The 22,150-nt window shown below is 49.9% G+C and overlaps 1 protein-coding gene across 7 annotated transcripts in view; it reads left to right on the plus strand.

The window, feature by feature from the left end:
- The window catches only part of LOC111155334 (ataxin 7 like 1), a 237,836-nt gene that overhangs the window by 145,416 nt on the left and 70,270 nt on the right, over window positions 1–22,150 (plus strand). The window contains exon 1 of one of the 7 annotated variants that reach the window (XM_022515490.1): window positions 16,750–18,550. The exons of 5 other annotated variants lie outside the window; for them this stretch is intronic. The gene's annotated coding sequence lies outside the window, so the exon portion shown is untranslated. Of the gene's footprint in view, window positions 1–16,749; window positions 18,551–22,150 lie in introns of those variants that run through there. One more of the 7 variants, XM_022515491.1, reaches the window with a different exon arrangement.

Below are 22,150 nucleotides of genomic sequence, written 5' to 3' on the forward strand. Positions count from 1 at the left end.
AGTAAATAGAAATGTGTGAAAAATTTACCTAAAGGATGTTCACTACACAATTATCTAGAATAGCAAAAAATTGGAACCAATATGAATGCCCTGACAGTAGGGCTATGAGAATACCAAGTAGACCTCTCAAAATAGTTTCAGAAATTTTTTCATGGGGCACTTGGGTAGTACAGTGGGTTAAGAGCCCCATCTTGGTTTCCGTTCAGGTCCTGATCTCAGGGTTTCGAGATTGAGCCCTGCATTGGGCTCTGCACTCAGCACTGAGTCTGCTTGGGATTCTCTCTCTCTCTCTACCTCTGCACCCGCCCCAGGTGTGCTCTCTCTCTCTCCCTCTCTCAAACAAATAAATAAGTCTTTAAAAAGATTTTTTTTAATATCGTGAAGAAATGTTCATGATGCAAAAAATAAATAACATTAAATCCACTTAATACACAGTCCTTAGTACAGTCCCATTTTTTTAAAATATGCACATACGTGAATTTTTAAACAAAAAGGTGTAGTGACCACGGGTAATTCCAGTTTTCTTCCTCATTCATTGTCTGAATTTTCTACATTTTTTATTACACACACATATATTGCTTATACGATTCAACTGGTTTTTAAGATTTTTATTTTTAAGACATCTCCACACCCAACGTGGGGCTCAAACTCACAACCCCAAGATCGAGAGTCACACGTTCCACCGACGGAGCCAGCCAGTACCCCATATGATTCGCTTTTTTATTTAACAAGTAACATGATAACAGTGACCGAGTTAAGGTGCATGAGAACCCACATTGGTCTTGGCATTTGTTAGGTGTTTTGTTTGTTTCTAGATCAGAATCTAAATGGACCGGGGGGCGGGGGGGAACTGGGCCCCCACATACAAAATATCTAATATTTTTGTGGCGATTTTCAAATCCTGGAGGGAATAATGAAAAGATGAGGTCTGCTCAGGTTTTCAATTTACCACCTACACCCTGTCATTGAAATTTTTCTTTACAGATATGAAGAGTAACTACTGACATGTCCCAGTGGGGTTTTAATTTATATAATAGAGCTAGGATTACATTTTTTTCTTATCTTTTTAAAAAATCCTTTGAATTCTACTTATACCCCCTGCTCTTGAGTGAAAAGCTGATTTGAGGGACGCCTAGGTGGCTCAGTTGGTTAGGCAGCTGCCTTTGGCTCGGGTCGTGATCCCAGCGTCCTGGGATCGAGTCCCACATCGGGCTCCTCGCTCGTCAGGGAACCTGCTTCTCCCTCTGCCTCTGCCTGCCATTCTGTCTGCCTGTGCTCGCTCTCTCTCCCTCTCTCTCTCTGACAAATAAATAAATAAAATCTTTAAAAAAAAAAAAAAGAAGAAAAGCTGATTTGATAGCAGCTTACTAAGGTAGAGATGACGAAATGCCCCCTGAGGCTCCCGTCCTCCCCTACCACATCCTTTCTCTTTCCCCTCCCCCGCTTTGGAGAGGATCCCTTTTCTTTGCTTATACCTGAAGCCTGCTGGTGTCTGATTGGGATGCCCCAGCTCTCCCTAATCAGCGTGACAGCTGCTTCCTCCAAGGTGTCTATAGGACTGGAAGTGAGAGGATGGGTTTGGTTCCGAAAGGACTGGAATCGTCACTGTAGTATGGGGTGCGTACTTGGGGCTGATTTTTCACACCATAATCCCTGCTGCACTTCTGGGGTATGGGATTGGGTAAATTTTTTTTTTATAAATATGCCATGGGTAACAACTTTACCGGGTGTCGGAGGGAAGTAGTCAAGAGCAAAGCGATTGCTTTAAATGTGAATTTCCGCCATTCACAAGTGAGCACTCCTCCCACACCATGGGGCTGGCAGCTTTTTTGATAGTATTAGAGACACTCACCGCATCTGGGTGATAACAGTAATGCCTTTGGGCATTAGTTAGATAGCTCAACACTCCAGTTATTCAAGATTATGACTTCTTTATTCTTTCTGAAAGCTCTTCTCGGTTTGGCACCAAAGGAATTCAGGATTCAGACTGATAGCACGATACGAAAGAACGTGAATTTTAGAAAATTGGGCAGCTCTGAGAAATTCCTGGGGCCGCCATTGCTGGGCACCTCGTGAGTGCGCTTTTTACAGTTCTCACTCTTAATGCTCCCCAGAACTCCAGGGGGTGGATATTGCATCCCCCTTCTCCAGATTGGGGGTGGGGGTGGGGGTAAGCTCAGATAAGTTCACATTCTCTGCCCAAAGTTTCTGAGCTGGTAAGCTGCTGCTGGAACTGGGTTTTGCACTCTTGCCTAATTCTTGCTGGCATACCAGGCCGCCTTCCAGAACATTCCTCCAAGCAGTGAAATCTGTGCTTCAAGTTAAACTTGTGCTATGGCTATGGGTCTAGCCTGGGAAATGAGCGTCCACCAGTTTTGCTTTGAATATTATCTTCTCCAATTGCAGTGTGCAGCGGAGCGTGCTGGGGTGACGCTCAGATCCCAGGTCAGCAGGTCTGGGCGGGGCGCCTGCTGATGCCAACGCTGCAGACGGAGGTCTCCTTCTGGAATAACAGGGCCCTAGGTTCAGAAGCAGCACTCGGCCGGCTGGCAAAGGCCCCGTTACACAGAACGTGGATATAAATTCTGATCCTGCCAATGAGTGGGTGGCTTGGGCAAGCTATTTAACCTCTCTGCACTTGCTTACTCATCTTGAAAATAAGGATTTAAATAGCAGCTACTTCTCTGAGGTCTGAGGATTAGATGAGATAAGCCTTGTGAAGTACTAACAATTGATAGTTCTTAATCAGGATTTGCTTTGATTAGTAACATGTGGAGCCACACCGCCCTGGGGTGGAGGAAAGTGCTCTGACAGGGAGTGGGAAGGTTTGAGATCCCGCCTAGACCACTTCTGTAAGCGCTGAGTCTCGCTGGGGGTGGGAGGCCCACAGAGCCCTCCTGTGGCTCGGGTACCTGCATAGCCTCTCGCTCTGGAGACCCATAAGGAGCTCGGATCCCGGGAGTCCTCTGGAGCCTCCCGACTGGGGCTTCCCACAGATGCCTACGTGGCTTCCAGGGCCCACATCAGATGGGGCTCAGGCAGGGAGCACACAGCAAGCTCCCTGTGCCCGCTGTCCCCCCAGAGCCCTAACTCTTTCCCCCCTACCGGGGCCTGGGATCACCCTTATTGCCACTATGCCTGATATAGTTTAAGGGCCTCAGGCCCTGCTTCCTTTTCATTGTATTTTGTTTAATTTCTGTGTCGCCAAGGCTCTGTGGACCCACGTGTCAGCCGTGTCTGTGGGGCGGGCACTGCCCTCAGAGCCCAGCCTTGAACCCCCACTCCGCGGCCGAGTGTGGTTCCCAGAACAGCAGCATCTGCACCCCCATGCCCAGCCCCTGGAAGATGGAGGTTTTACTATTCCTCAGGGCTGGTGAGGTCAACAGATCAGGAGATTGTTGCCTGTGACAAGGTACTCTGTTACAGTTCCAAAGAGGAGGAGGTGTACTGTGTCACTCAGGACCACACAGAGAAGCGCCTGGGTCAGTCAGGCGGCAGAGGAAGTGGGGAAAGCAGAGGCAGGAGCCTTTGCTGTGGTTTGCACAGGAGGGAGCAGGTGAGGCAGAGTAAGCAGGCACGATAGTGGCTAGTTGGAGTAATCAAAGCAGGCTCGGGGTGTAGGGGCCGTCTCTGATTATCTGTATCCCACCCTGGGGTGACCCGGACAAGGGAGCAGTGGCCTAGACTGCCAAGGAGATGGTTGTGGGTATGGGCTTTAGATTGGTTGATTTGCATATGAAAGATACATTGTGTGTGAGTCCTTTGCTACCTCTAGGGAGTTGGACAGCCCATGGTCAGCAAGACTCTCGGATGTTAAAGCATCAGAAATACAGAAAAATAAAAAGGCGTGATTAGATGCTGACGTATGGAATCTGCAATTGTAACCAGATCTCCAGGTAGTTAATGAGCAGTCTAAATTCTGAGAAGCACCCGTAGGGCACTCTTCTCTGGCAGTCTGGAATTCTCTGGAATGGGGTCTGCTAAAAGCAGCAGAGCAACAGAGGCCCTAAGGGTTGGTGGGTCGCCTGGGGAGCTCAGTCAGTTAAGCCATCCAGCTCTTGATTTCAACCCAGGTCATGATCTTAGGGTCGTGAGATTGAACCCCACATCCCGGCAGGCTTAGAGCCTGTTTAAGATTCTCTCTCTCTCCCTCCTGCCCTGGCCCCCGCATGCACACATGCGTGTTCTCGCTCACTCTCTCAAAAAAAAAAAAAAAAAAAAAAGTAGGAATGGTGACTACGGGTCTGAGAGACAACCTACACTGAAATCTTAAATGGATAGCTAAGAGAAGAATGTCCCAGAACATTAACAACGCCTTCCATTTCCTGGGCAGATGCTACTAATATCCTTTTGATCATTAATAATGATCTGTGTAGCAGTCATAGAAACTGGAAAAACAAATGTGGTATTCATTTCTATAACAGAACTTATTTAAAAGTAGGGAACTTACCACCTCATCAGTGAGTGGAGAGAAAAACCAGTGTTTTTATCCCCTTTTACAGTGGGAAAATTGGTCAAAAAATTATCCCATAAAACTCAGGTTTTCTCTCATCTCAAACGAGTAGTGCTTCAGTTTCTTGTAATGGGATATTCATCTCTCTGGTCGGACCAGTTATCTCTTCAGCTGACCTGTGCCATTTCCATTTGTCAGCACGGACAGAAAGTCCTCTAGAAGGAGCCCCGACTGGTCCACTCCACTTGGAGAAGAGGCGGTATATTGAGAAAGAGTCGAGAGCACGAGGAACCAGAGCCAAGTGTGGGTGTGGCTTAGAATCCCAGTGCTGGGACATAAAGGGACCTTTGAATCCATCCAGTGAAATCTCTCGTTTTAAGGATGAGGACCCTGAGGCCCAAGATGTTAGTTAGCTTGCACGAGGTGCTGGGACTCCTGGATGGGGACAGGGCAGGACACAGGCTCCAGGCCCAGGGCCAGCCCTCACTGTTCTCCATGGCACTGGGGTCGCGCCAGCTCCCCTCACCCCCGTTTCGGCCAAGCGCCGCCTTCTCTGAGATGCGAGCCAGGCTCCTCATGCGCAGTCTGGCGGTGCTGACACTGCAGCCGTGTATTTCATTTCTTTGCTTTATTTATTTATACCCAGCCTTGTTACAAAAGGATTTAAGGCCGCTTGTAAAATTGCAAACAACAGAGCAAAATAAATTTTAAATAAGTGAGAAAGATGAGACAAAGGAATAAGTGGCTTCCTAATAGCTTTGCCCAGTGCCATCCCGCTCCAGCTCTCGAGCGAGCGTCCAGCCCCAAAATCCGAGTGATGGCTGTGGGGTCTCTGTGCCCGTGGCCCCTCCAACTCAGCAGCACTTCGGCCAGTTTTTCTCCCTGGCTACTGTTAGAGCCTCTCCCGCTTTGGAGTCAGGATGCCCTTTGGAAGGTCATGTTGAGAGACTTGGAAATTCTCGGCAGTGGGTGATGTGGACAGGGCTGGCCACGGCGGTGATGGTGGCAGGGATGGGGCTGTTGTGTTGTTGGTGCTCCGCAGAACCTTGGGACCTTTAGCACTGTCCCGTGTCTGTGTCCTCCTTGGCCTCTGCAGGCTGGGAGGAGGAGGCCCGGTGTCACCAGAGTTCACGGCCATTGTTTTCCACCAGCCCTTTTGCACCGTGTAGGCCTCTGCTTCAGCTCTGATCTCTTGGTTCTGGAAGGCCAGCTCGCTGGATGCTTTGACTTCTTCACGCAAGCGACCCCGGCATCCTCCCTGCTTTTTGGACATCTACTGTCTCCCACAGGCAGGCCTCGTTCTCAGGCAAGGTCCCACTCAGGTGCACTTTCTCTCTCTGACTTCTCTCTGACACTCCACTGGTGCGGGTGGCTTGTTTGATCCCTTCCAAGCCCCTGCGGCCACCAAAGGAATCAAAGCTAACCCCACCAGCAGTCCCAGGACTCGCAACAGCTCTCAGCCCTGGACACATCTGGAAATGTGCGTTTTTGTGGCCGTCCTAGTATCCGGAGGTGCTAAGTGCTTTGCCATGCCTGGGACAGCCCCACCCAGGGAAAAATCATCCGACTGAAACTGCCAGGTGCATCCCTGGGGATAAACACTGATAAGAACTCTGGAACGCCTAAATATTTACACGCGTACAGTTAGCATCCCAACAGCCAAGCTGCAGACTTCTTGGTTGGTGCCCAAGAGTTTAGTGGGAGGAAATCACTAAATTATTTTTATCTACACAGTGTGGTTAGAAAGAATTACATTCTGAAGGGTCAGCCTCTGCTGGGAATTGTTTATTTCATTAGGCCAGAGTCCCACGGTCAGATCAAGCTGCGGCTCTCCTCGGGTCGTGCATCTGGGACCCAGGAACTTCTCAGCTCAGCAGGGCACCCCGGAGTTGGTGAGCGCCCCATGAACTGCCAGGGCCACCTGACCTATGGGTGCTGTCAGGTCACCCCCAGCCCCCAAGGGGATGCCGGGAGCCCGCAAAACACTAGCCACCTTGTAACTGGTTGCATCGGGGAAATTTCTCCAGAGCTTTTTTCTTTTTTTCTTTTTTCCGGTAACAAGCAAGGGAGAACTCTCAAAATTAAATAGACTGTTGCCTCTCATAAAAACCCACCCTCGTGTGCTCTTAGGCTTCAAAAAATAACTTTTGAGCCCACTGGCTAAGACAAGTGATTAAGATTAGCTAGCCCTCTGCCCACTCAAAACTTCTGGCCTAGCTGATCCCTGCATTCTCTCTTGCTTTACCGCGGACTGGCGAATTATTTCCCGATTCGTCCCCGCAGTGTTCTCTGACACACTTTGAGTGCCTGCTGTGTGCCAGCGCCGAGATGAGATCTTTGACTGCGGCTCTTTTGGGAATCGTGGGAGAGGAAGGCCGTCCCGCGGGTCAGTCCAGAACCGTGGACCACGCGCTAAGTGGAGGTGTACCCAGTGTGTCCTGGGAACCCCGAGGAGGGGACTGAAGGCGACCCGGGAGAGGTGCAGGGTGATGGGGTCCCCCGCATAGCCCGAATGTGGCTCCGTGTGAACTGGGTCTTGACAGAAGACAAAGAGTTAAGCAAGGTGAGGAAGGCTAGGGTGGATTCCAGGGGAGAACACTGTGCACTGAGTCACAGGGGCGTGAAACAAAATGCTGTCCGGAGTCCAGGGTGACAGGAGGGAAGGATGCCGGGGAGGGGGGGAAGGGAATCAGAGCGAGCCAGAGCGCCCAGGGCCCTGGAGACAAGTGCTGTGACATTCCTAGAGACTGATTCTTCTGCGGCTCAAAGACGCGAGAGGCCATTAGACATCGAGAGCAATGTCACATGTCAATCAAAATAATTAAAAGCAAAAGAACCGGAAAGCTGGCTCCCATATTCCAACATCCATCTAGCTTTCCTCCCCGGCCCAGAAAAAGCTTTTGGTAAAATACCACGAAGTGCCAAAAACTGTGTGTGTTCAAGAGCAGGACATGAAGCAGGACATGTAGCGTACAAGTAATAAAAATAAAACAAAAGTTTTAAAAACTCAATCCCTGCCCCACTGAGGAATTGCTAACTCCAGACAGCAGAGCGCACTTGGGTTCGGAATCCGACAGAGTTCACGTCCTAAACTCAGGTTCTGCCTTGATTCACTTGAGTCTGAGGGGCTCTGGGCTTTGATTTCCTCATCCAGATGAGAGGGCGAGGATACCAATCTCAGTGTGCTGTTGTGAAGATTAAACCGTGTCGTCCCCATGGTTTTTATTGCCAGCTTGTTGTGTTTCGTGTTTTAAGTAATCCGTCCTCCCAACACGGGGCTCAAACTCACAACCCTGAGATTCGGAGTTGCACGCTGTACTGAGTGAGCCAGCCAGGCCCCTCCACCTGCTTGTTGTTTGTTACTTTTTAAGGTACTGACTTAATCCAAAGCAAGCAGCAGAATATAGTATATGAAAATCAGTGATCATTTAGCGGAGTAAAGAACAATCACAGATTAGTTAATAAAATACATGCTAGAAATAAAAGAATTCCTATTCATTTCTGTTATTCATTGGATGAGTGTCTGTCGCTTAATTTTTATGGTCAGGCACTGCATGAGGCTTAGGGACTAGAAGAGTGAACGAGACAAACCCAGTGTCTGCCTTCATGAGGCTCATAATCTGGTATGAAAAGGAATATGCTGGGGGAATTTTTTTGTTTGTTTTGGGGGGTTCTGGGGGGTGTTTTTTAATATTTTATTTATTTATTTGACACAGAGAGAGAGATCACTTGTAGACAGAGAGGCAGGCAGAGAGGGGGGTGGGAAGCAGGCTCCCCGCTGAGCAGAGAGCCCAATTCGGGGCTTGATCCCAGGACCCTGAGATCATGACCTGAGCCAAAGGCAGAGGCTTTAACCCACTGAGCGACCCAGGCACCCCTGGGGTTTTTTTTTTAAGTTGTTGTTTTTTTTTTTTTTTTGAGAGGGAGAGAGCAGGGGGAGGGACAGAGGGAGAAGGAGACTCCCCCCTGAGCAGGGAGACCAACACAGGGCTCGATCCCAGGGCCCAGGGATCGAGCCCTGAGCCAAAGGCAAACACCCAACTGACTGAGCCACCCAGGCGCCCAAAAAGGAATGTGTTTCAAGGGATCCCTTCCTGAAATCTACCCACTAGAGACTCACCTAGAGGCATGCTCGCTGTGGACTGACCTCAGCTGCTGTGGCGGTACAGAACTCCTCGGGGTTGCCATGGTAGAAGGTTGTAGAAGGTTGAGGTGGTGAGGGCTGCTGCTCCACTATAACTACCAGGTTATAGTGGGTCTTCCTGTCAGACTGAAGGCTGCGGTTGGTACAACATTGGTCAAACAGATGTGCATCAACCAGTGGGAAGAAAACAATGGACTGAACCTCCTGGGTAAACATGATGAAGTCCCCGCCTCCTCTCCTCGGAGCTATCCCAGCCATCCCTGTACAGAAGGTTCACTCAAGGCAGTGACAAGAATATTCCACACACAGGACTCTGTTTCCCCAAATCAGCATCATGCTGTCTTCAACCCTCCTAACTCACTGGCTGCCCAAGGCCACCTCCGGTGCCTTCCCTAAGGGCGAAGGGACGGGCCTCGCTGGATTCGAACCCTCTGTTCATTCAAGGGTGGGATGTGTCTAAGGCCTTTGCCCCGGCCACCTATCTTGAATACCTCTAATTTCACCAAAAAGAATCGTTTTCTAGCATTCCTTACACTAAGTCAAGGTTTCACCGAACAGAAGCCCATTTTTTTATGTTTAGAGTGTTGATCAAAAAAACAGATAGCGAAAGGATTTAAAGTAGTCGGCCACTTTGGGAATTTTTTGTGGGGTTTTTTTTCTTAATTTGTATTAAGTTTTTAATCTCAATTCCAGTATAGTTAAGAAAAAACAGTAGTGGGTGCCTGGGTGGCTCAGTGGGCTAAGCTGCTGCCTTCGGCTCAGGTCATGATCTCAGGGTCCTGGGATCGAGTCCCACATCGGGCTCTCTGCTCAGCAGGGAGCCTGCTTCCCTCTCTCTCTCTCTCTTTCTCTCTCTGCCTGCCTCTCCATCTACTTGTGATCTCTCTCTGTCAAATAAATAAATAAAATCTTTAAAAAAAAAAAAGTAGCATATTAGTTTCTCAAGATTCAGCAATTTCTGTGCATTACTCAGTGCTCATCAGTGTTCAATACCCATCACCTATTTTGCCCATCCCCCCACCACCTCCCCTTAACGCAGCCACTTTTGGAGTGTGACCTCTAAGATTAATACCATTTACCCAAGCTGGACTTCGTATTCTTTTTCTTTTTCTTTTTTTTTTAATTTTATTTATTTATTTGAGAGAGAGAGTGAGAGAACAAGTTGGGGGGAGGGGCGGAGGGAGACGCAGACTCCCTGAAGAGCCGGGAGTCTGACGTGGGGCTCAACCCCGGGACTCTGGGATCGAGACCCGAGCCAAAGGCAGACGCTTAACTGACAGAGCCACCCAGGCGCGCCTGGATTTTGTGTTCTTGATAACTTGTGAGCTGATCACCCCTAGAGGGAGAGCCCAGACTCACACAGTACACCACCAGTCAGACTCAGGTACTTTTTTTTCTCTTTTATTTGTTTGTATTAAAGTACTTTAAATTACAGACATTGTAACTGAGTTCCATTTCTCCATCCCGTTCAAAACGTATGATTCCTGGTGGCGGGCTGGGGGGCCAGATTATATTCAAAGTGACCATAAAATCCTGGATTGTTCGGGAAAGTTGCCTTGGGGCCGGCCCATCCATTTTACAACCCCTTTTATTTTCGAAAGTGTCCAGTTAGGATAAGAAAGTATATGGTTACTCTATTTATAGACAGTGCTGTAGCACAGAACGAAAAGAACACACCCAAGAGAACTGGGTTTGAGTCCTGTCTCTACCAGTTCCAGTAGGCAGGCCTTGGGCACGTTGCCTCACTGTGATAAGTCTTCCTTTCCTCATTTGTAAACTGAGAGTGATACACTTGCTTGCCCTCTCTGCCTAGTCATTTCTTACAGGAGGTACCAGTCACCCCATAGACATGAATACACTTTGTGCGGAGAAGAGCACTGACAAGAGCTGGGGGTTATTCCTGTCCTTAAACCCAACATTGGTTCATGCTTTGACTTGACTCTGGCTTGGGAGAAAACTAGCTTTAGAACATAGATGAAGGGGGTGCCTGGGTGGCTCAGTGGGTTAAGCAGCTGACTTCCGGCTCAGGTCATGATCCCAGGGCCCTGGGATCAAGACCCACATGGGGCTCCTTGCTCAGCAGGGAGCCTGCTTCTCCCTTTCCCTCTGCCTGCTGCTCTCCCTGCTTGTACTCACTCTCTCTCTCTCTCAAATAAGTAAATAAATTCTTCAAAAAAAAAAAAAAAAAGACTCCCTCGGCCCCTCCCTCTATCTACTTGCGCATGTAGGTGCTCTCTCTCTCTCAAATAAATACATGTTTAGAATATAGATCATGTCAACTCTTTCACTTGTCTTCCTATAGAATGGAGAGACCCCATGAGTGATCCTGCTTTTGCAGGGAAGTAAAAGCCATCCCCGTCCTGCTTGGAGATTTACTTTCCCCCTTAATTCCATCAGAGAAGAGAGAATGAGCCTTACAAGTACAACCTGTAAGCCTTTCCTTTGCCTTAAAGGCATTAATGTAAAAATTTTCTAGTAAGGATTCCACTTACCCTTATTTGTATAAGTAGAACTTTTTTGAAAGTTTGAGGAAACCAGCTAGTGAGAGCCGAAGATGAAAGGCCCACCCGAGTAGGAGTATCCTGCCTTGTTGATGCCTAGTCCAAGCAAATGTTCCCATGGCAACAGTCACACCTGAGGTGGGGGTGAGGTGGGGAGGCCAGGCACAGTATACCGTTTTGCATAATAAAGCAGGGGTTTTTTTTTCCCCAAAGTGAAAACTGCTTTTCTTTCTTATTATGAAAGTAATACATTGTAAAAACTGCCTAAATTTCAAGAAATAAGAAAGTAGGGGCACCTGGGTGGCTCAGTTGGTCGTTAAGTGTCTGCCTTTGGCTGAGGTCAAGATCCCCGGGTCCTGGGATCGAGTCCTTGCTCAGCAGGAAACCTGCTTCTCCCTCTCCCTCTGTCTGCTGCTCCCCCAGCTTGCACTTGCTCCCTCTCTCTCTCTCAAATAAATAAAATCTTAAAAAAAAAAAAAAGTAAATATTTTGGTGTAAAATGTAACAGTCATTTATCTGTGTTTCTCTGTTTGTCTCTGTGTTGTGTGCGTGTATCTATATGCATATATCTTATATTTTAAAAAATAAAAGTGGAAATCTGCCTTTTGAAATCTGCCCTTTTTTTCTCATTTAGAATTGTTGAGGACGCACTTCAGTGAATATAGATCTACATCATCACTTTTATAGCTTCCCAGCATTCCACGGAGTAGCGGGCTCAGTAATTTACCTACCCAGGGCCCGATTGCTTGTTATTTAGGTTTGGTTGGGCGCACAGTATCTACCCCTTTTGCTTTAATTTTTAAAAATCAATGTAAGATACCCATTCTCAAAGGGGAAAAAAAAAAGCTCTCTACTCTTTTTTTTTTTTTTAATTTTTTTTAAGATTTTTTTTTATTTGACAGACAGAGGCCACAAGTAGGCAGAGAGGCAGGCAGAGACACAGAGAGAGGCAAGCAGACTTCCTGCTGAGCAGAGAGCCCGACGCGGGGCTCTATCCCAGGACCTCGGGATCATGACCCGAGCCGAAGGCAGAGGCTTTAACCCACTGAGCCACCCAGGCGCCCCAAGCTCTCTACTCTTAATGTAGCCATGCACGCACACTCGCACGCACACTTTTCAAAACCCCTACAGGGGGAGGTTCATTTATTGATTAGTTTGTCTTCTTTGCATTTGGGTGGAAAGTGCACCGACATTTGACGTATTGACCAGGAAGAGCTAGTCGACAACAGGGCAAAGGGCAGCTCAGCCGGGAGCGGAAAGCCAGGCTACAGCATTGCAAACTGCCTAGAGTAGGGTCAGCGGCTTGCCCGGTAACCTCGTACACGGGAGCCCGGGTCTGGTCATTCACAACGCAGCCCTGCTGCTGCCCAGTGAGGTATCCATGTATCTTTGTGGTGTACGTTACGAGGAATTTCGATCATTCATTCAAAACACGTATTAAAAACTCACAGCAAGGCTTCTGTGCTTGGCGAGGTGTCAGCCTTCAAAATAAACGAGGCTCGGAATTGGAGCCTTCAAGGAACTTACAGCCCGGTGGTCCGAGCCCAGTCAACCCACATTTAAAGCCACTTTGCAAATTGTGGTGCCATAGCACTCAGGCTGGCAGAAACTGATACTCTCCCAAAAGCCCAGGGTATGTAGCCTGCATGTGGATACCACTGGCCCGTGGCTTTGATCATGAGTCCACATCACCAAGGATTAAGCCAAAAGCCAGTGCCAGGTAAGATCTGGAAGGCTGGCTCAGCCCCTGTGAATCCAGGCAGAAGGGAAGAGCATGGAGCTGGGCCACAGGTTCTGACCTGAAAGTGTGCAGGGAGCATCAGGGACAAGAACCCAAGGGACGAGAAGCCAAATCCGTGGCCACAGCTGCTGACGCGCTTACCTTGGCTTTCTGTCCCCTGACACCTCAGGCCTCTGTCCTTTTTTTTGGCTCCGTCCTTTTCCTGGTCAGCTTTCCACATGTCCGGGCTATGTTTTGAAGACCTTGCTGGTCCCTGACCAGCTTCCTCCTGTGTGGATGAACTCTGAGGCAGCTGCCTTCACTAGGGGGAGTCTCGACACCCAGAGAGTGGGTCCAGGGCCTCAGCTCTGTCTCACCCTCTGCCATCGTCCTCAGGGGCCTGGATGTATTGTCCTCACCTGCCTTCCCCAAACCACCATATCCACCGACAGAGTACTGTTTGTCTGTTTGTGGTAGAACTCGCTTTGTGGAGCACACGGATACTAACTACAAGTTTCTGCTAATATTCCACAGCCCGCTCCTAGCCCACTTTTACTAATGTGATCGTACAGATCGGGTGGTCATGCCTCAAGGATTTTCAGAAGTTGCTGATTTTAAATAGCCTACCCTGTCTTCCCTAAATATACCAGTGCCTGCTGAACCATGTGTTCCATTTTGGGATTTTAAAAAAGTGGTCTCTCTGCTCACAAGAGCCACAAGTTATGTGGAAGTACTCTACTCGCTTTTTATCTTGTAAGCAAATGAGTTTTCCTACCAAGACTGTTCTCATTTACCCAGGCCCTGTATTCTTTTCAGGGAGCATAGATGCAAATGTCCTGTGGTCACCAAACCAAAACAACCTCAAATAAACCAGTGAGAGGTGCCACCTGTGCATTCCTCTGACCATAGAGCCTCTGCAGCCAACAAAACCTGCATTTGATCAGTCCTCACCAGCTAGGCTGCGTAGGCACTTTGAACATAAAGTCTGCCTTGACCCCCAGCTCCTCTGGCTTTTGCTTCTATGTTTTCTTGTTGGGTTTGGGGGGAGAAAAGAGGGGGAGAGGTGGATTCATAAGGCAGTGGCCAAACACTCTAGAACTCTGCAGTCTTTGCCTCCGGACTGTCTTCCCTCTGCCCTCCACGTTTGGCATCACTGATCATGTCCCTGAGCTCTTGGATTCCCGACACATATCTCCATTCTCCCCCACAAACCCTGTGGCCATTTGCAGGAACTCACTACCATGTTCCCTCAGAGGAAGTGCCCCAAATCTGCAATAAACTCGCTCACGGTGTATCACACAATAGCGATACCATTTTCTATCAGGCTGTGAGCGTGTCCACTCAGCACAGACCAGGAACACGATAGTGGGACCCTCCATTTGATCCAATATTTTCAGTGGCCTCTGCTGCTACAGAACTCAGCAGAAGCATAGCCCGGAAACACACCCGTGAAGAAGACATCCACCAAACCGTAGGCTGAGCCCAATCCCTCCTACATTGGAGACAGCACACCTTGGAAATGCAGACTCCCTAATGTTCAGCTTGGCAGGCCTGCTGGGACGTTCTGCTGGGCCTTCTCCTTAGATGAGGATTAGGGGAAGAGCCAGGGGTTAGCACGTGGGAGTAGTAAGCGGACGAAGAAGGACAGGGTTCTCACGGGGCGGAGATGGTGGCTTCCCATTGACTTACGAGCTCTGCTGTCCAGATGTTTGAAGCTCACAGGCGTGGAGAGGCACCCCTTGCGCTGGGGAGCGGCACTGTGAACGGCTGCCAAAGAGCTGTGCACACAGTTCTGAGAAGAACCTAGAGATGATGTGCTCTTAAAATACAGCCACGTTGGTGGCCTTTTTGGGTCAATCATTAAGTGTTCTGGGAACATGGTAAAGGTAAGCAAGAAAGGATGGATGAGCAATTAGGAGACCCAATGCTGCATATTATTTGCAATGTGGCCTTGGACATGACCTGTGGCCTCCCCAGAATCTCGGTGTACTTGTTTGGACATGGGAAGGATAAACCCTGCCCCTTTTCAAGTGCTCTGTGAATAGAAAGCACCAGGCCAGCGCGGCACGCGAGTCTTCTCGCGGGTGGGGCTGAGACAGAGGCCTCGCTGGGCCTCAGCTTGCTTCCTTCGTTGCTCGGGACCTGCCCATTCAGGATGTCTCTGAGGGGCAAATAACATAATGAGCTTGAAGGGGACCCGTAAACCATGGCGCTCTACGTGGAGGGCACGCCTCGCAAAAGTTCTGGGGTCACTCTCTAGAGTCAGTTGCCAACCCAGAGCCCAGAGGTGGTTGGAAACCCCCTGGGCCCGACCGGATCCTTCTCTCCCACAGAAGCCCTTCCCCCATTCTCCCCTCCCCCACCCCCAGCCGTCTTCCTCCTCAGCTCCTTCCTTTGTCGTGGACGCCTTTGCTCTTCTCTCTTGATCTGTCGGGCAGCTGCTGTGTTTCGCTCCAGGGGGTGGTGGGGGAGGGCTCCATTTCAGATCACAGCGAAACTATTTCTATATCTAGTTTGCAATAAAATGTGGGCTCGTAGCCACCAAGTGGGCTCGTGTCCGCCATCACACTGCTGACCCCCGGAACCAGAGGAACAACATTTACTCTCCAGAATAAACACGAATCTGGCCTAAGTCACAGTGGTTATCCCAACAACCTGTTACTACTTACTCATTGCTTTTTCCTAACTCTCTGGAGTGGGAAAGTGGCAACACTGGATTCTTCGGATCGAAGGTAGATGATGGATGATAGATAAATAGTGTGGACCAAGAAAGAAGTCATGAAAATTTAAGCCAACGGGTATTCACTTGTGCCGCTAGAGTTGGAATTGAGGAGACACAGATTCAGGTAGAAACCGCGACTGGGTCCTAAGGAAGACAAAGAAGGGGCAGGGCTAGGTGTGCGTCCTCATTCAGGTCCTCTGTGCAAAGGAGGCATTGAAACTAGGCTAACTGGGATTGGTCAGGTTAATATACAAATAAGGTACTGAACCATGTTAATTGCATGGGCTCTTTCTGAGATGAAGAGTGAGGATGATTCAGGTGTCTTGAGGAGGAAGTTAGGTCCCGGCTGAGGGCTTGCCGCTGGCTAGAAGCCTTTTTCAAAAGTTCTTGGCTCCTACAATAAGGACGTGCAAATATTCCCCTTCCCTTACGGCCTCCCAAGCCCGTTTTAAAAAGAGATTGTTTTAGCTAGGCTTGCTTGCTACATTTTGAAATCTCCTTAGATAAAGAGATAGATGGTAGATGATAGATAGATAGATAGCTAGATAATGGGAGGAGGGCTTGAGTCCACTCAGCAATTTAAAATTCCTCACTCTTACATCTATACCCCAGTTCTCTTGGAATTCACTTTTTCAAATCCTCAGACAATCTGGTTAATTCTCTTGTCTTGTTCCTCACCTGAGATGGTGCTGAATGCATTCTGGAGAAGAAATGGAAATCCTGGTTAAACAGGCGATGTAAACATTCCTTTTTATTTTATTTTGCCAGATGAAAATACTTTATTCACTGTCACCTAAAGAACACAGAGTGCGGTCCCAGATGAAGGCGAAAGCTTGACCCCAGCAACCCTAAACCCGAAGAGGGCAGGGAAACCTTTCTCAGGACCAGGACAGAAACAACCCAGGGACGCAGGCCCTTGCGTCTGCTTCCTGAGTGGCTCGGTGATCTCACATCACGGAGCAGGACGCTTGGAAGTCCCTTTCCTGTGTCTTGAAATCTCTGTTCAGCACGCCCTTTCTCCTCCTATGGGATTTGCCAACTTCCAAATTCCAGGGCCTCTGCAGTCACCCCCAGATGTGCACTGAGGCCTCAGCATTTGCGAGATCTCTTAAGTCGATCTCAAAGTAAAAGATGCTTCGAGGAAGCACCGGGTTCCTCCTAATAACGGCAGTTCGTCATGTGACACCTGCCCCCCCCCCCCCCCCCACTGATTCTCTCCGAAAACCACCCACCCACCCCACCGATAAACTAGGTTGACGTCTGTCCTTTATCTGCCAACATCTCCATTTCCTTCAAGGTGGTAATCTTTTGCTTTTGTTCTTTAAGTTCTGCTTTATTCGTAATTGTTCCCCAATCGCTTTGGGGCTTGCATATACAGTTAACAAAAACACGGCACACGAGGCAGCCGTTTCGCTTTCTGTGCTTGTTGTTCTTGGCACCGGGTCAGTTCTATGAACTTCTGGTGTCCAACTGGTAGGACCTGAAACTCTGTGTTTAACAAGTGCCCGTAGTCAAAACAGTTGGCGTGTGCAAGCCGGGCTCGCTGCTGCTGCCGCAGCTGGTCACCGCGGGTCCGGACGGTGCAGGGCGCCGGACCGTGCTGCTCGGTTTCAGGGGTGGGTTTTTGTTGTTTAGCTGTTGTTGTTTTGTTTTGTTTTTTCTTTTTTCTTTTCTTTTTTCTTTTTTTTTGCGATGGCATCCGTGCTAATGTGGATCTCTTCAGGTTCCAAAAGTACAACATGTTTACAGTCGTCGTAGAATCAGATTAAGTTGGCAGCCTGAGTCTCTCTGTAAGTGGTTTTAGTTTACATTTCTTCTCCTAGCAGGGTGTTTTGCATAATTTTGCTGATCCTCGGTTATTTATAGACTTTTCTGAAGAAACGGGGATGCAGGAGTGTGTTCTGTTCCGGCTGGGGAAAGTGAAAATCCGCGTCTGCAGGGAGGGAAACTGGCCGTGCCTGGGCAGCCGGCGGTTATTTTAGCTCCTGAAAATTAATTTCACCTCGAGGTCACTTGATAACATTCCGTAGCGTCCCGCCCAGCCCCTGACATCGGATACCCCGAGGATTGTCTTAGGACGAGTTGTTTTCCTTGGGTCGGTCAGAAACGGAGCAAAATGAAAGTCATGATGCCATTTCCTCTGGGGCGCTCTGGGAGGGTGGATGCAGTGATTGGGTGTTGTTTCACACGGGCCGAGTGGGTTTGTGGTGGCTGTGCTGTCCCACCCACGGGAGCGGGTCCGCTGGCTACCGCAGCTCGCCCAGAAGCCACCCGGCGGGACCCACCAAGAGCTGGGGGCCCAGGCAGGGGGCGGGGGCGGCCGCTGGAAAGTTCATGGCTAGCAAAGTTTGTCCTCCTCTGCGTGTCTGTGATCCTCAGGTGTTCGTGACGTAAAAAAAAGAGTCATAATCGACGGCGAGGTGGCATCCCAGCTAATTCATTATCCATTGGATCTTCTGGCCCCGGCAGGGGGTGGGTAGCACCTACCGGTGGCACCTTTGTGGGGGGGGTGTATGTGCAGAAATGAAGAGGAAATCTGGGCACGCTTGAGATCACTAAGCCGGAATGAACTCTCTGAAAGGGCTTCCATAATATTTACTAGCACAGTTGGCTGGAAATCGCTCTGCTTTGCCCACTGAATGGCTGTGTAATTAAATCACCCCTTGATAGCGTACCTTGAGCACCTCCCATCTCTGGGTCGGAGGCTCCTGGAATTTGCATGGGGAGTAGCACCTTCTCCAGCGTAATGAGTGCGGAGTCCCAGCCTAATGGTCCACGGGAACGCTTGTAAAGGAGACAATTCATTGTGCCTCGGGCTAAATATTTTTAAAGGAACAAATCGGGAGGGAGGGAGGAAACAGTAAACATCGTGTGGGCCGTGCGAAAGGCCTTCGAAGTGGGAAGTCGGCCCTGCTGCAGGTCTGTGGGTCCCTCGCAGACAGGCCCACACCTACCATCAGCGACTCGCACACGCAAATGAGAATGGATGGTTGAGGCGGAAATTTCCAAGGTAGTAAACGCAGCGTCATTGTAACTGCTGAGCAAGGCCAGGAGCCGATTTCTTGTTCTTCTCCACGTTTCTCTAATCTGTAGCAGAGTGCAGTTTTCTTGGTGGTGGTTTGGTTTGGTTTGGTTTGGTTTGGTTTGGTTTGGTTTGTTTGTCCTCCTCTCACCTTGCAGACAACGATGATGAGGCTGTCCGGCTTCCGCTCTCTTAATTGAGAGCGTGCCCTCTGCTTCCTCACAGTAGCCCCGCCAAGCTGGTGAAGGACAAGAGAAGCCCTTGGGTCCCAGCAGAAAGAGGCTGAAGGGCCAGGCTTGCCCCTTGTCGGACCTTCCCCTCCCCGTTGCCCATCCAACCCCAGGAACCACACTGCAGAAGTGAGGATCCCCTTTGTTCCCGCGTGATTCTAATCCACCCCCAAGGATGCGGTCCCTACGACACTTCCCTCTTCTTCCTCCTGTACTGAGGTTGTGGGGTTGCGGGAGGACTTGAGGCTCGCCTTTTGAAGGGGCCCAAAGTGTGTGTTGGTTTGTGTGCTCTCAGATAGTGGTGATTATGGGGGCTCCCACTCCTCCGGCTAAACAACCTCACAGCCAGAGTGAATGAAGGGACCTGGAGAGAACCTATAGGCCTTTCGGATGGAGCTGGAGAATGGAAAGGTTTCCCAGTCTTCCTGCCCTGAGGCTTTTGCATTTGAATTAGCCAGTCCCGCCCACCCTGGCATCCTCGAGAGAGTGAAGGCACAGCCCTTTGTCCACCTCTCAGAGCACGCCGCCCCTCCCAGGCCCTCCAGACATCCGCCCGCCAATACCTTTCAAATACCCTCCTTCTTTGCTTTGATCCTTGCCGCCCTCCTGGAGAGAGCTGTGGTTGGATGGATAATTGCTGGGTGTGTCTGGGCCCCTTAGCAGCAGCAAGCATTTGTGGGTCCCTCTGGGGGTCCACTCCTGGCCCCCAGGGAGTGGTTCGGCTGGGCCCCAGACTCGGTGGGAAGCCCAGGGTCTGGCAGGGTCCTGGAGGCTGCGGGAGGGCCAAGGCATCCAGGCAGACTGGGAGATTGCCGGTTCCCAATGCCAAAGGCAGCAGTTGGGCCAGATTTGAGTTGGTTTGTCAAACCTATGAGAGTTTGCAGGTGGCCACCTCACTTGCTGGCTCACTCATCCCCAAGGTCTTCTCCTTTTCTGGAACAATAGCAGTGACACATAGATTAGGCAGAGTTGGTTACTCCTCGGCGGCGGCTTAGTCACCTTCTTTCATCCCAGACTCTTGTGGCCCTCTGGACTACCTCAGCCTCGGGCCGCCGGGGAAGGCAGGATTTGGCAGTCCTCGGTGACCAGTAGACTGTCCCCACTTTGACCTTGCTACAATTTGCCATCAAAGTGGCACGTCTCAGACTAAGAAGAAGCTCCATTTGCTCCACAGCATGTCCGAGCTTAGGACTCTGTCCTCTGTCCTCTCCTCTTTGTCTCCAATCTGGCAAACAGCGAGGGTTTTTAGGTAAATCAGTTGCATGAATTTGCTAGGGCTGTCATAACAACGTACCACAGACCAGGTGGCTTAAACCACAGAAATTTATTTTTTCACAGTTGTGGAGGCTGGAAGTCCCAAGATGAAGGTGCTGCAGGCTCGGTTTCTCCGGAGGCCTCCGTCCTTGGCTTGCGGATGGCTGTCTTCTTGCTGTCTCCTCATCAGGTTGTCCCTCTTGTATCAAAGGGCTCCAGACCTCCTGCAATAGAGCCCACCCCCACTGGCCTCATTTTTAACTTAATCACCTCTGTGAAGGCCTTATCTGCCCATTCATCCAGTCACATTCCGAGAGACTGGGAATCGGACTTCAACATACGGATTTGGGGGCGACGTAATTCAGCCCACAACGCCGGTGCACTGAGCCTGGTCCCACCGTAGCTCTGTTCCTTAGCTGCGTCGGAGCACTGCCGCACCAGCAAGATGTCGAGGTTCATCTGTGCCTTGTTCTGCACATATGAGTGTAGAGAACCAGGCACCGTCTCTCTGTGTGGGTGCACAGTCAAAGGGAACACAATGAGAAAAAGACAAAATATGTTCAAAGGCACAAGAAGTCACCAGTGGCGGTGGACGTCTGAGTAAGCTTTCATGTGTCCTGTGATGATTTTTTGATGATTTCAGCAGCTCACCTGCTTTGAGGAAGGCTGTTGTAGGGGTGGGCTGAGCAGGGGTAGCTGGTAGACCATTGGGCCCCAGAAATCATCTGACAAAGTGTTACCTTCCCTTCTGGGCCTCTTCCTCCCGGTGCCTTTCTGGGCAGACTCCCTGAACTGTGAATAGATTCGTTGGCGTGATCCTCTCGGTGTCTTGCCAACAATTATGTATATATATTTAAATCTGCCCTCAGTGTTCATTCCCTCTGGAAGTTGGGAACCCAGCCTCACATGGGCTAGGAGAGGAAAATTTAGCCAGTTATGTCTCCCATTTCAACAGCTGCTCTTTTCCCAGGGGCCTGTGGGTGGCCGTCCATCTCCTTCCCTCTTCCCTTGCTGTGGGACATCTTTGACCCGGAGATGCTAGGAGCCATCAGGTGGCCCCCTGATAGCCCTTCACACAAAATTTCCCCCAAGTTCTTTTTCTTCCGTAAAGGACATTTGTTCCCTCAGAAGGTACCCACCCTCAACCAAGGCAAGAGTGGGGTTCCCGGGGGCACACCTGGAGAATGGCAGAGACGAAAGCTTGGTGTTCTTGGAAACTGCCGCCCCACTCAGAAACCCACGGATGAGTTGTGGTCATGCTTGCTCAAGCCACAGGGAAGCTAGGAGAGGAGAGCTAGGAGCTAGGAGCAGCCCTCCCAGCCCTTCATTGCGCACTGGGTTCTTGCTGCGGACGACTCGAGTTCGGGTCTCGACAGCAGGACCATGGAGAGATGACGTGTTCCTGCGGGCTGATGGGGAGGATCCATTACCCTTTGTGAGCCAGCCTGGATTTTGGTCGGAGACGAGGAAGAAGGGGATTGCTGCCCCGAGAGGAGGTCAGGCGTCTGCTCCCTTGCAGCAGTCCAGCTGCTCTGTGCCGAACAGCCAGCTTCCGGCAGCCTGAATGCTGCTGCTGGTTCCTCCTAGGTTTAGCAGGCGGGTTTCTGCCAGTGGAGGGGGGAATCTGGGTTATTTATAACGGCAATAATCATAAAACTCTTCTTTTATGTTGGCATAGCCTGACTCAACTTTTAAACCTTTTTTTACATGCCTGATCTCATTGACTCCTCCTTATAACCCTGGGAGGGCAAGTATTGTTAACCCCTGAGCATGGAAATTCTGGAAGGAGAGCCGGGGTTGACACTCCAGCTCCTGGACTCCAGTGCTCCTTCTCTTGATGTCAGCTGCCTACTGTCTGTATTTGGTTGCCAATAAGGTGGTAGTTTGGGGGTGCGCCTGGGTGGCTCAGTCAGTTAAGGGTCTGCCTTCGGCTCAGGTCATGACTCCAGAGTCCTGGAATCGAGCCCTGCATCGGGTTCCCTGCTCAGCGGGAAGCCTGCTTCTCCCTCTCCCACTTACCCTGCTTGTGTTCCCTCTCTCTCTGTGTCTCTCTGTCAAATAAATAAATAAAATCTTTAAAAAAAAAAAAAAAGGTGGTAGTTTG

This window comes from Enhydra lutris, unplaced genomic scaffold, assembly GCF_002288905.1.
Source record: "Enhydra lutris kenyoni isolate GAN:26980312 unplaced genomic scaffold, ASM228890v2 scaffoldscaffold40, whole genome shotgun sequence".
Classification (NCBI taxonomy): Eukaryota; Metazoa; Chordata; class Mammalia; order Carnivora; family Mustelidae; genus Enhydra; species Enhydra lutris.